The sequence below is a fragment of the Leucoraja erinacea genome, chromosome 2 (genome assembly GCF_028641065.1).
Source record: "Leucoraja erinacea ecotype New England chromosome 2, Leri_hhj_1, whole genome shotgun sequence".
Taxonomy (NCBI): Eukaryota; Metazoa; Chordata; class Chondrichthyes; order Rajiformes; family Rajidae; genus Leucoraja; species Leucoraja erinaceus.
Genome location: NC_073378.1, coordinates 52,311,980 through 52,326,440, shown reverse-complemented (window position 1 = coordinate 52,326,440; position 14,461 = coordinate 52,311,980). Strand labels below are relative to the sequence as shown.

The 14,461-nt window shown below is 43.8% G+C and overlaps 1 protein-coding gene across 1 annotated transcript in view; it reads right to left on the bottom strand.

The window, feature by feature from the left end:
• vopp1b (VOPP1 WW domain binding protein b) overlaps positions 1–14,461 on the bottom strand; it is a 60,920-nt gene that overhangs the window by 20,037 nt on the left and 26,422 nt on the right. The gene's annotated exons all lie outside the window — the stretch shown is intronic.

Sequence of the window (14,461 nt, the reverse complement as noted above, 5' to 3'; positions counted from 1 at the left end):
CATATTTCTGAAGATCTCTCCTGGTCCGAGAACACTGATGCAATCCTAAAGAAAGCACATCAACGCCTTTACTTCCTGAGAAGATTACGGAGAGTCGGTATGTCAAAGAGGACTCTCTCTAACTTCTATAGGTGCACAGTAGAGAGCATGCTGACCGGTTGCAATCGTGGCTTGGTTCGGCAACTTGAGCGCCCAGGAGCAGAAAGAACTACAAAAAGTAGTAAACACTGCCCAGTCCATCATCGGCTCTGACCTCCCTACCATCGAGGCGATCTATTGCAGTCGCTGCCTCAAAAAGGCTGGCAGCATCATCAACGACCCACACCATCCTGGCCATGCACTTATCTCCCTGCTACCTTCAGGTAGAAGATACAGGAGCTTGAAGACTGCAACGCCCAGGTTCAGAAAAAAGCTACTTCCCCACAGCCATCAGGCTATTAAACTCAACTGAAACAAATCTCTGAACATCAATAGACCTGTTTATTTGCACTTTATCTGTTTATTTATTCATGTGTGTATATATTTATATAATGGTATATGGACACACTGATCTGTTCTCTATTCATGCCTACTATATTCTGTTGTGCTGAAGCAAAGCAAGAATTTCATTGTCCTATCTGGGACACATGACAATAAACTCTCTTGACTCTTGACTTGAGAATGGTCCCTGCGGAAAGCACAAAAGAGTGGGGAGTAGTAGTGGAGATTCACCAGATATTCCTGGGATGAGAGAGTAGTCCTTTAAAAAAAAGGCTAGACCATTTGAGTTAGTATTCCTTCAAACATACAGGATCCAAAGGGAGTTTGACACGGAAGACATTGAGATGTTTCCACAAGGGGACAGTCCTGCACAAGAGGACATAACTACAAAATAACAGGCAAGTCAATTAAAACACAATACGTAGAAATTAGAAGCTCTCTTGGGTAGGCCAAGTGGGTCACATGTTCAAAGTCAAAGTCAATTTTATTCGTCACATGCACCTGAAGGATGCATGTGAAATGAATTTGCCAGCAGCGATACACTTAAAAACACACAACACACAATAAGATTTAACACCAACATCCACCCCGGCATTCTTCACTGTGGTGGAAGGCACAAAGTTCAGCCAGTCCTCCTCCTTTGTTCCCCCGTGATCAGGGCCATGAACCCTTCGTACTCGCCGCTACAGACGGCCCGATGTATAGACCTCCTCATCGGGATGATCCAAACTCCGACATCGGGATGATCGAACACACTCCGCGGCTTGGAGTGCCCGAATCGGCACTTTCCTACCGGAGACCGTGAGGGAGGCGACATGGAAATAATCGCCTCTCCGTCGAGGAGGCGACCAAAAGCGGTCGTTCCTCCCCCCCCCCCCCACAACACAAGACATACTGAGAGACACTAAAACAAACATTTGGACACATTAAAAAAATATTTTTAAAAAAGCAAAATAACGAACACGCTGCTGGCAAGGCAGCCGACTCGCAGCGCCCCCGCCAGCCTCTCATGTTCATTACCAGTCTCTCAAAACAAGTTATTCACGGGAAGGTAGGTACAAGAAACTGCAGATGCTAGTTTACAAAAAGAGAAATTTCTGGAGTAACTCAATGGGTCAAGCAGCATCTCTAGGGAACATATTTTTCTCCAACCCTCCCACCCCCACCTCATACCACCACCAAGAATAGAAAATACATACAAAACAAAAAATGTAAAAAACTTTGTATATTCTTATCGTCTATACATTGAATGGATAGCAAGAGATCCAGCAGTCATTTGAGGACCAAGTGCATGTGTTCAACAAAACAATCGCCTGGATTACATTTTCTCCCCTTTCTTGATCTCTCTCTATCACAGGGGCAGACTATCCACAGATGTCATCTACAAACCCACCGACTCTCACTATCTAGACTACATCCTCCCACCCTGCCTCTTGCAAAGACATCCTCTCCTTCCAATTTCTTTGTCTCCACTATGTGTGCTGCTGAGATGAGGCTTTCTATTCTTGGACATCAGAGATGTCTTCTTTCTTCAGTAAATGTGATTTCCCTCCACTATAGTGTATTGGTCCTGTGCCCGCTGCACCCCGATATGGCCTTCTTTGCATTGGTGAGACCAAGCCTGGACTAGGCAACTGGTCCACTAAGGCCTACTGGATCTATAGTTGCTAACCATTTTGACTTCCCTTCCTATTCCCACACTAACCTTACAGCTCCGGGCCACGCTGAAAATGGACGTAAAGCACCTCATATCCTGCCTATAGGCAGGCATATTCACCTATCATAACCCAGCAGATCTATATCGGTGAGAGCAAGCGGAGGTTGGGCGATCGTTTCGCCGAACACATCCGCTCGGTCCGCAATAATCAAGCTGACCTCCCGGTGGCTCATCCACTTCACTACCCTCCCCACTCCGCCTCTCATCTCTCTGTCCTGGGTCTCCTCCATGGCCACAGCGAGCAGCACCGGAAATTGGAGGAACAGCACCTCATATTCCGTTTGGGGAGTCACACCCCCTTCTTCATGTAAATCGAATTCTCCCAATTCTGTTAGTCCTTGCTGTCTCCTCCCCTTCCTCAGCTCCCCATGCTGTCTCTGGACCCACCCTCCAAGCCTTCTGGCTACTCCTCCTTTTCCCTTTCTTGTCCCCACCCACCCCCCCCCCGATCAGTCTGAAGAAGGGTTTCGGCCCGAAACGTTGCCTATTTCCAGAGCGCTCCATAGATGCTGCTGCTGCACCCGCTGAGTTTCTCCAGCCTTTCTATGTAACCTTTCACCTATCATTCGCCAGGTTTCTCTTCCAGCTTTCCCCCCTCTATTACAATGCGCCTGAAGGTTCTCACGATCAGAAATGTCATCCATCCACGTTATCCAGAGTTGCTGCCTGATCCACCAAGTTATTCCACCACTGTCTATTTTTGTTCATAGGAAGTAATTACTTAAGACTGGGATCAGCAACCTACGGCCCACGGGCCAAATGCGTCCAATAACTCAAAATCAACCAGCCCTCAGGCGGTTTTTTTCACTTTCCTTCAAGTATCCGGAGAGAGGCCTGGGGAGCCGTTGGAGAGACCCGGGGAGCCGTTTGTGTGAGGAGGAGTTACCTGGAGCTGTGAGTATAAAAACAGCGCGGGGCTTGCTTCTACAGAGGCCCGGGGAGCCGTTGGTGCGAGGAGGAGTTACCTGGAGCTGTGAGTATAAAAACAGCGCGGGGCTTGCTTCTACAGAGGCCCAGGGAGCCGTTGGTGCGAGGAGGAGTTACCTGGAGCTGTGAGTTACCCAAATCTGCAACGTTCCATCTCACTTCCAGAGAAGGATTCTGGTGGAAGCCTCTGATTGGTGGAAGAGGACCAGAGGAAGCAGCTGATTGGCTTGTATCCCGGGTAAGGCTTTATTGTATCCAGGATAAGGGGGAGAATGAGGGCCAGGGCAGTTTACTGTTCTGGATGTCAGATGTGGGAGGTCATGGAGTCGGAGTGCCCTCCAGACGTCCACATCTGTGCCAGGTGCGTCGAGATGGGGCTCCTAAGGGACCGTGTTAGGAACCTGGAGCAGCAACTCGATGACCTCTGTCTGCTCAGGGAGAGCGAGGAGGTCAAAGAAAGGAGTTACAGGGAGGTGGTCACTCCAAGACCACGGGAGACAGAAAACTGGGTCACAGTTAGGAAGGGCAATGGGCAGAGGCAGGGACTGGTGAGTACCCCGGTGGCTGTACACCTTGAAAATAAGTACTCATGTTTGAGTAAGGGTGGGGGAGACAGCCTACCTGGGGGCAGCGACAGCGGCCGGGCCTCTGGCACAAAGACCGGTCCTGTTGCTCAGAAGGGTAAGGAAAAGAAGAGGAGGGCAATTGTAATAGGGGACTCTATAGTCAGGGGGTCGGACAGGCGATTCTGTGGACGCAGACAGGAGACCCGGATGGTAGTTTGCCTCCCTGGTGCCAGGGTCAGGGATGTGTCTGAACGTGTCCAAGAAATACTGAAATGGGAGGGAGAGGAGCCTGAGGTTGTGGTACATATAGGTACCAACGACATAGGTAAAAAAAGAGAAGAGGTCCTGAAAGAAGAATTTAGGGAGTTAGGTAGAGAGTTAAGGAGAAGGACTGCAAACGTAACAATCTCAGGATTACTGCCTGTGCCACGCGACAGTGAGAGTAGGAATGGAGCGAGGTGGAGGATAAATGAGTGGATGAGGGACTGGTGCAGTGGGTATGGATTCAAGTTTCTGGATCATTGGGACCTCTTTTGGGGAAGGTGCGACCTGTACAGAAAGGACGGGTTGCACTTGAACTCGAGGGGGACCAATATCCTGGCGGGAGGTTTGCAAAGGCTACTGGGGAGACTTTAAACTAGTATGGTTGGGGGGAGGATTTCAAATTGGGAAAGCTAGCAGTCAGTGTGTGAGGCAGGAGGCAGAGAATGGTAGCACTCTGACCCAAAATGTAGGGGAGAGAGAAGAAAAAGACAATAAACAGAGAATAAGAGAGGGTGGTTTCTTAAATGTGTATATTTTAATGCTAGGAGCATTGTAAGAAAGGTGGATGAATTTAGAGCCTGGATTGACACCTGGAAGTATGATGTTGTGGCGATCAGTGAAACATGGTTGCAGGAGGGCTGTGATTAGAAACTAAATATTCCAGGATTTCGTTGCTTCAGGTGTGATAGAATTGGAGGGGCAAGAGGTGGAGGTGTTGCATTGCTTATCAGGGAAGATATTACAGCAGTGCTTTGGCAGGATAGATTAGAGGGCTTGTCTAGGGAGGCTATTTGGGTGGAACTGAGAAATGGGAAAGGGGTAGCAACACTTATAGCGGTGTATTATAGACCGCCAAATGGGGAGCGAGAATTGGAAGAGCAAATATGTAAGGAGATTGCAGATATTAGTAGTAAGCACAAGGTAGCGATTGTGGGAGATTTCAATTTTCCACACATAGACTGGGAAACACATTCTGTAAATGGGCTGGATAGGATGTGTGCAGGATAGTTTTTTGCAGCAATACATAGAAGTACCTACTAGAGAAGGCTAACTTTGAGGAGATGCAAAAGGATTTAAAAGAAGTAAATTGGGACAGTTTGTTTTATGGGAAAGATGTGGAAGAGAAATGGAAGACATTTAAAGGTGAAATTTTAAGAGTACAGAATGTTATGTCCCTGTTCGGTTGAAAGGAAATAGTAAAAATTGGAAAGAGCCATGGTTTTCAAGAGAAATTGGACACCTGGTTCAGAAAAAAACTACAATATTTATAGGCAGCATGGAGTAAATGAGGTGCTTGAGGAGTATAAAGAATGTAAAAAGAATCTTAAGAAAGAAATTAGAAAAGCTAAAAGAAGATACGAGGTTGTAAGGTGAAAGTAAATCCAAAGGGTTTCTACAGCTATATTAATAGCAAAAGGATAACGAGGGATAAAATTGGTCCATTAGAGAGTCAGAGTGGACAGCTACCTGCAGAGCCAAAAGAGATGGGGGAGATATTGAACAATTTATTTTCTTCGGTATTCATCAAGGAGAAGGATATTGAATTATGTGAGGTGAGGGAAACAAGTAGAGTAGCTATGGAAACTATGAGATTCAAAGAAGAGGAAGTACTGACACTTTTCAGAAATATAAAAGTGGATATGTCTCCAGGTCCGGACAGGATTTTCCCTCGGACATTGAGGGAAGTTAGTGTAGAAATAGCAGGGGCTATGACAGAAATATTTCAAATGTCATTAGAAACGGGAATAGTGCCGGAGGATTGGCGTACTGTGCATGTTGTTCCATTGTTTAAAAAGGGGTCTAAGAATAAACCTAGCAATTATAGACCTGTTAGTTTGACGTCAGTGGTGGGCAAATTAATGGAAAGGATACTTAGAGATAATATATATAAACATCTGGATAAACAGGGTCTGATTAGGAACAGTCAACATGGATTTGTGCCTGGAAGGTCATGTTTGACTAATCTTCTTGAATTTTTTGAAGAGGTTACTAGGGAAATTGATGAGGGTAAAGCAGTGGGTGTTGTCTATATGGACTTTAGTAAGGCCTTTGACAAGGTTCCTCACGGAAGGTTGGTTAAGAAGGTTCAATTGTTGGGTATTAATGGTGGAGTAGCAATGATTCAACAGTGGCTGAATGGGAGATGCCAGAGAGTAATGGTGGATGGTTGTTTGTCAGGTTGCAGGCCAGTGACTCACAGGGATCTGTGTTGGGTCCACTGTTGTTTGTCATGTACATCAATGATCTGGATGATGGTGTGGTAAATTGGATTAGTAAGTATGCAGGTGATACTAAAATAGGTGGGGTTGTGGATAATGAAATAGATTTTCAAAGTCTACAGAGAGATTTATGGCAGTTGGAAGAGTGGGCTGAAAGATGGCAGATGGAATTTAATGCTGATAAGTGTGAGGTGCTACATCTTGGCAGGACGAATCAAAATAGGACGTACATGGTAAATGGTAGGGAATTGAAGAATGCAGGTGAACAGAGGGATCTGGGAATAACTGTGTACAGTTCCCTGAAAGTGGAATCTCATGTAGATAGTGTGGTAAAGAAAGCTTTTGGTGTGCTGGCCTTTATAAATCAGAGCATTGAGTATAGAAGTTGGGATGTAATGTTAAAATTGTACAAGGCATTGGTGAGGCCAATTCTGGAGTATGGTGTACAATTTTGGTCGCCAAATTATAGGAAGGACGTCAACAAAATAGAGAGAGTACAGAGGAGATTTACTAGAATGTTGCCAGGGTTTCAGCGAAAGGTTGAACAAGTTATGGCTTTATTCTTTGGCGCGCAGAAGGTTAAGGGGGGACTTGATAGAGGTCTTTAAAATGATGAGAGGGATAGACAGAGTTGACGTGGATAAGCTTTTCCCACTGAGAGTAGGGAAGATTCAAACAAGGGGACATGACTTGAGAATTAACGGACAGAAGTTTAGGGGTAACATGAGGGGGAACTTATTTACTCAGAGAGTGGTGGCTGTGTGGAATGAGCTTCCAGTGAAGATGGTGGAGGCGGGTTCGTTTTTATCATTTAAAAATAAATTGGATAGTTATATGGACGGGAAAGGAATGGAGGGTTATGGTCTGAGCGCAGGTATATGGGACTAGGGGAGAATACGTGTTCGGCACGGACTAGAAGGGTCGAGATGGCCTGTTTCCCGTGCTGTAATTGTTATATGGTTATATGGTATCTGCCTGCAGTCGGATTTTGTGGGGTTTTTTGCTCAACACGCCCCAGAACCATTCCGGCCAGCAGGCGTATTTCTTTTCCATTCCTAGCAACCCTGTTTGCTGATACAAAGAAATCAGAACCAATGTAACACCATGAACAGGGCAAAAGGTTCATGAACAGGGCAAAAGGCTACAACAGTGAGCGCGGCAAAACAGCAGTGAGCGCGGCAAAACTTCGATTGGCAGTGGCGGAAAGCGACTCTCTCTCTCTCCAATGGCTGCAAAATGCAGGAAGGTGCATGTTGAGTGCTGTCTTCCAAGACACTTGGACAGAAAAGTACTTCTTTATAAACAGTTCGGCATGACCCATATGCCTTATCTGCCACGCACGTGTTAGTGTCAACAAGGAGTTCAACATCAGGCGGCATTATGAAACAAAACTCCCGAAATTCAGTTAAATCAGTGGACAAGCAAGGAAGCATGACAAACAGCCATCCACTATTACTCTCTGGCATCTCCCATTCAGCCACTGTTGAATCCATCCCGCTACTCCTGCATTAATACCCAACAATTGAACCTTCTTAACCAACCTTCCATGAGGAACCTTGTCAAAGGCCTTACTAAAGTCCATATAGACAACACCCACTGCTTTACCCTCATCAATTTCCCTAGTAACCTCTTCAAAAAATTCAACAAGATTAGTCAAACATGACCTTCCAGGCACAAATCCATGTAGACTGTTCCTAATCAGACCCTGTTTATCCAGATGTTTATTATATATATATATACATTATATATATATATACATATACATATAATCTCTAAGTATCCTTTCCATTAATATGCCCACCACTGAAGTCAAACTAACAGGTCTATAATTGCTAGGTTTACTCTTAGAACCCTTTTTAAACAATGGAACAACATGAGCAGTACGCCAATTCTCCGGCACTATTCCCGTTTCTAATGACATTTGAAATATTTCTGTCATAGCCCCTGCTATTTCTACACTAACTTCCCTCAATGTCCGAGGGAATATCCTGTCAGGACCTGGAGACTTATACACTTTTATATTTTTCAAAAGTGGCAGTACTTCTTTTTCTTTGAATCTCACAGTTTCCATAGCTACTCTACTTGTTTCCCTTACCTCACACAATTCAATATCCTTCTCCTTGGTGAATACCGAAGAAAAGAAATTGTTCAATATCTCCATCCCTTTTGTCTCTGCAGATAGCTGTCCACTCTGTTTCTCTAATGGACCAATTTTATCTCTCGTTATCCTTGTGCTATTAATATAGGTGTAGAAACCCTTTGGATTTACTTTCACCTTACTTGCCAAAGCAACCTCATATCTTCGTTTAGGTTTTCTAATTTCTTTCTTAAGATTCTTTTTACTCCTCAAGCACCTCATTTACTCCATGCTACCTATAATTATTGTAGATCTCTCTCTTTTTCCGAACCAAGTGTCCAATTTCCCTTGAAAACGATGGCTCTTTCCAATTTTTACTATTTCCTTTCAACCAAACAGGGACATAAACATTCTGAACTCTTAAAACTGCTGTGTTTACAATGATAAGAAAAGTAGCACCAACAAGCACCATTCAGGAAAAATAGACAAACCTTTCAATCAAATCAGCTGAGTGAAAGCCATTTACTGAACAAAGCTGCTGTGTGGTTTTAATCTGGGTAGTGCAAAAATCCCCAACATGGTTTCACAGGTGCTTAAATATTGCGGTTGACACAGCTTAGTCCTGATTTGCATGTCAGCAAAGGTATTAGGCACTTGTTCCACTAGTTGCATACAATGAAAACAACTCTAGATATATGCTAATTCTTTACAAGCCCAAATGCAATGTTGTCATCTCTAACTGCCCCCCTCTCCACTGCTGTCTCCTTTCTCCCACCCCCCCTTTCTCCCACCCCCCTTGACCCCCTCCCTTGTGCCCCACCTGAACTCTCACCCATTTCTCCCTACATTCCTTTCTCGTGCTTCACAATTTGCAACTCTTCAATCATTTTGCCCCACACCTGTTTTAATCCATGTCTTTTGTTCCATCTGCCTATCAAAAATCTTTTGCCTGTCTTCACCGATTACCTGCTACGTCTTGTCCCGATTCGCTTCTTTCCCATATTCCGCTCCCCCACCCACAATCAGCCTAAAGGATCCCAAAACGTCATCTATCCTTGTTCTCCAGTGATGTTGCCTGACCCACTGAGTTACTTCAGCATTTTGTGTCTATCTCCGGTTCCTTCCTACACAAATGAATTTGCAGGTTTGAAACAATATATTTAATAGTCATTACAATAATTGCATCAATGATTAGTACTATTTTGAAATCAGCATAAGTACTGTTTGCTCTTTCGATGAGCTTGCTAATTGGTGGTGTTGGAACAAGCATGCAAACAGCTGGAATACTCTGCAGATTGGCAATGCCTTTGCTGACAGATGATAAAGTTGTAATCGAAAGTAGGTTCCACCAGAACCTTTAAAAAAAACTATTAAAAAAAACAGAAGTGCAAAAGAGCAAAACCGTTACTAAAAATAAAAGAGCTTCTGGGAAACAAGAGGGAGTTTGTAAAGAGAAAAATTCTGATAGAAGTGAGGTCAACCGATTAACCAAATGGTGCCAGCACAATAACCTGGCTCTCAACACCAGCAAAACCAAGGAACTGATTGGGGACCGGAAGGGGTAGGATAGGGACCCAGAGTCCAGTTTATATCAACGGGTCGATGGTGGAAAAGGTCAAGAACTTCAAATTCCTGGGCGTGCATATTTCCGAAGATCTCTCCTGGTCCCAGAACACTGATGCAATCATAAAGAAAGCACATCAGCAGCTCTACTTCCTGAGCAAACTACAGAGTCGGTTTGTCAAGGAGGACTCTCTCTAACTTCTACAGGTGCACAGTAGAGAGCATGCTGACCAGTTGCATCGTGGCTTGGTACAGCAACCTGAGCGTCCAGGAGCGGAAAAGGCTGCAAAAAGTTGGTACAGGAGCCTGAAATCTGCAACATCCAGGTTCAGGAAAAGCTACTTCCCCACAGCCAACAGACTATTAAACACAACTTCAAACAAACTCTGAACTATGGCAGCCTATCGCACTTTATCAGGTTTATTTATGTGTGTGTATATATATATTCTATGGTATATGGTCACACTGATCTGATCTGCATTATGCTTACAATATTCTGTTGTGCTGCAGCAAGCAAGAATTTTGTTGTTCTCTCTGGGACACATGACAATAAACTTACTTGACTCGACTTGGATGAAAGAATGAGTTGTAATTAACTAAGCTGCAGAAATGACTAGTAAAGGTTATCCAAGTGTTCTAAAAGTAGAGATGGGGTAGAAAAGTAGAGAGTAGAGAAGGGCGAGAGGTGGGGACGGGAGGGAAAATAAAGGTGAGGGCTTGTGGGTGGGAAGAGAAGGTCATAATTAGAAATATGCAGAAGGACCAACTATAACTTACAATCATTCATATTCTCAGGATTGATGTTGGACTGCCATTGTTAAAAAACAGAAAATGGATGCAAGAACAGATCTACTGTAATATTCTACTTTAATATTGCCGGGGAAGCTTCCAAGAATGAGAATCAGGACATAATTGTCATTTGAAGACACACATAAATAAAGGCATGTTCAAAGCCAAAATATAACTAACAATTTTAATTTTTCCATTGTGTAACAGAATTGAGGGTATTGTAGAATGCACACAAATACATTTTCAGTTGAGATTTGATAAACTTTCTTATTGAAGGTTAACTAGAAAAAAAAAAGCTCTTGGTCAAAAGGGCCAAAGATAAACATATTTATAATAAGGATAAAATAGAAACAAAGTTTTATCTTGAGGACTACAGAGAAGCAGAACAGTACTCCTCCCCTCACAGCTACCCACACACCCAGATTCAGTTCTATGACAACATATCAGTTAAATGAATGACTCAGTCTTGCAAAAGCAAAGAAACTTCATTATGTAGCAATAAGGCCAACTGTAGAGACATTACTGGAAGAAACAGACTGGTGTACACACCAACAAATAAGCATTGCATTTTCAAATGGCACAAAAGGATACATTTTAACGTAAAGATACAGAAATAATAATGTGTAATTCCAAAACAGTGAACCAGAAACAAAACTTAAAGGATATTTTTACAGGGGGACTTGAATACACTCTTTCACTTCCTGGCATCAGGATAAGCTCAAACGAAAGCAGTAGTGAAGACCGCAGCAGGATTATGGGCTCCAACGTGGGCTACAAGAAGAGATGCATAAATAGAGCCAAGGAGTGGAGCAAGAAAAAGGATATCATATAAGACAAACCTTCATAAAACACCCCCCAACAAGAGCCACTCACAACTAATGTTATTGAAATGTGCCCTATTTATTTTCTGAAAACTGAATGGACAGAGAAAGGTCCTGCGAGGAAATGGATACAGATTTACTAGAAAAGGTGGTACAGATGAGGAGGGGGGTATAAGATTTCAGTTACATTTAATTTGAAGATATAGCATGGAAACAGGCCCTTCAACCCACCAAGTCCACACCAACCAATGATTCCCCTGCACGCTAGTTCTATCCTACAGAGTAGGGACGATTTACAGTAGCTAATTAACCTGCAAACCTGCACCTCTTTGGAATATGGGAGAATGTACAAACTCCATACAGACCGCACCAATAGACAGGATCAAACCCGGGTTGTGGTGCTGTAAGGCAGCAATTTTACTTCGGAGTCACGCGAGGTATTCCGTGAAGAACCCGCTCAGCATGCATGCGCGGCTGTCTGCCTGCTGTGGAGGGGCCCTGTGGCCCGGACGCTACTTTTTCGGCTGCCTGCCTCTCTGCTGTGGAGATACAACCGGGCCCTGCGCCCAGTGCAACAGGTCTTTCCTCGACTGATGGAGAAGCCGCCGGGCCTTGATCCAGCTCCCTGCACTCCCTCTGTGGTTAATGGATGGTTGACAGTAACGCCTGGCGGGACCGATGGTAGACAACCAGCCCAGCCTGTAGATCCAGCCCTGGGACGAACGCAGACCCCCGTGGAGCATGGTGGTGCAGGAAGGGCGCCGACTGAAGCAGGTACCTGAGAACTCTGCCCATCGACGCCCTACACCTCGCACTGTAAAAACTCCAGCGAGGCATGTGAGAAAGAAGACCGGCATAATCGGGACTGGTGTGGTTAGCAATATACTGGCTGTCAAAACAAAGATGGTAAAGGTATTTGCTACAAAGTTTGATCTCAGCGTGGACGCCAACACTCTCAGTGACTACTTAAAAACGAAGCTGGGTTGGGAAGTGATATGTAGAAAAATAGAGACGACACAGAGTAGTCATGCCTCACTGGAAAATGTGGAGATTTGTTATGAACTTGCCACCTCTGATCACATACCTATTGCTGCACGGTTAAATGTTGAGAATGTCCCCCCTACTGTCCAGTAATAATAATGTTGCTTCCTCAAGTAAACTGGACTGGTCAAAACTGAGCAGAGAGGTTATGGCTGGACACTCACTGCGAACGGACAGTTTTTAAAATAATATTGCATTGCCTCAAGAGGCCCTAATGTGCTCAGATATGAATTGTAAGGATGTGCAACATGCTGAAAAACTCTGTGCCATGTATGATGTTATTGTGAAATGTCTCAATGCTTCCAGTGAACCCTTTCGTAAAAGTAAATGTAAGGTACCCAACATCAGACCTGGGTGGAATGAGTTTGTGGCTGAGCAGTACGCTGAGGCAAGAGAGGCCTTTAGACTCTGGTCAGAGGCAGGTAGGCCTAGACAGGGGGTATTGCTAGATATGAAAAAACGCACAAATGCTAGAGTTAAGTATGCACTTCGTGTTATTAAGAAAAATGAAAGCACAATGAGAGCAGACTCGCTTGCCAGAAAGCTACAGAACAACAACCTTACTAACTTCTGGAAAGAGGTCAAAGTAATGAATAACAATAAAACACCCCTACCGTCTGACATTGAAGGTGTTAGTAGCCCAGAAAAAATAGCTGAGATTTGGCGTGAGCACTACCGTAACCTTTTTAATTGTCTTAAAAGTAACCCAGTTAGAATCAATCATGAACATATTGATCTCTCAGCAGATATGATAGTTAGGGCAGCAGATGTCTATGATGCCATTAACATGTTGGACAACAACAAAGCCTGCGATATGGACTGCATTACTGCAGAACATCTCAAATATGCCAGCTATAAGCTCTGCCTTGCTTTCCATGTGCTTTAATGGTTGTCTGGTTCATGGTGTCCTGCCAAATGCTATTATGTCTGTAATGTTAGTGCCTGTGCTTAAAGACAAGGCTGGTAAGCTCAACAGTATTGACAATTATCGACCTATTGCATTAGCCAGTACCTTGTCTAAAGTACTGGAGAGAATACTGCTAACAAAGCTAGAAATGTATGTCCTTACTACTGACAATCAGTTTGGGTTCAAAAGAAAACATGGAACTGACCAGTGTATCTATGCTCTTAAAGAGATTGTGTTCAGGTACACAAGCCTGAATTCATCTGTATTCCTATGTTTTATTGATGCGTCCAAGGCATTTGATAGAATTAATCATGAACAATTGTTTGTAAAATTGCTAGATAGAGGTGCCTCTAAATATTTAGTGAGAATTTTAGTGTTTTGGTATGCCCATCAAACGTTTCAGGTTAAATGGGACAATGTTGTATCTGCTCCATTCAGTGTTAGTAACGGAGTGCGGCAAGGAGGAATTTTGTCTCCTATTTTATTTAATGTTTATATGGATGAATTATCAAATCAGTTAAATAGGTTAAAAACTGGCTGTCTTGTGGGCAACACTATTGTTAATCATCTTATATATGCAGACAACCTGGTCCTGCACTGTCCATATAGTGCTGGGCTGCAGCAGATGTTGAAGGTGTGCTCTCAGTATGGCCTTGATTATGACATAAAGTATAACGCTAAGAAAAGCCTCATAATGATAATTAGAAGCGCTGAGGACAGGATATCAACTTTTCCGATCTTTTATTTGTCAGACAGTCCTCTAACTGTGTGTGAGGAAAATAAATACCTAGGTCATGTCATATCCGATGACTGGACGGATAACAAAGACCTCTACCGACAGCGCTGTACAATTTATTTTCAAGCTAACATACTTATAAGGAAGTTTTCTATGTGCTCTGACTGTGTGACGTGTTCCTTGTTCAGAACCTATATCACACCGTTATATACTGCTCAATTGTGGTCTAACTATAAGAAAAAGAGTATGCAGAGGCTCAAGGTAGCACACAATGATGCAATGACGTTGCTGCTTCGTGTCCCTAGGTGGCATAGTGCCAGTCAATTGTTTGTGTCCACTAGAGTGCCAACCTGT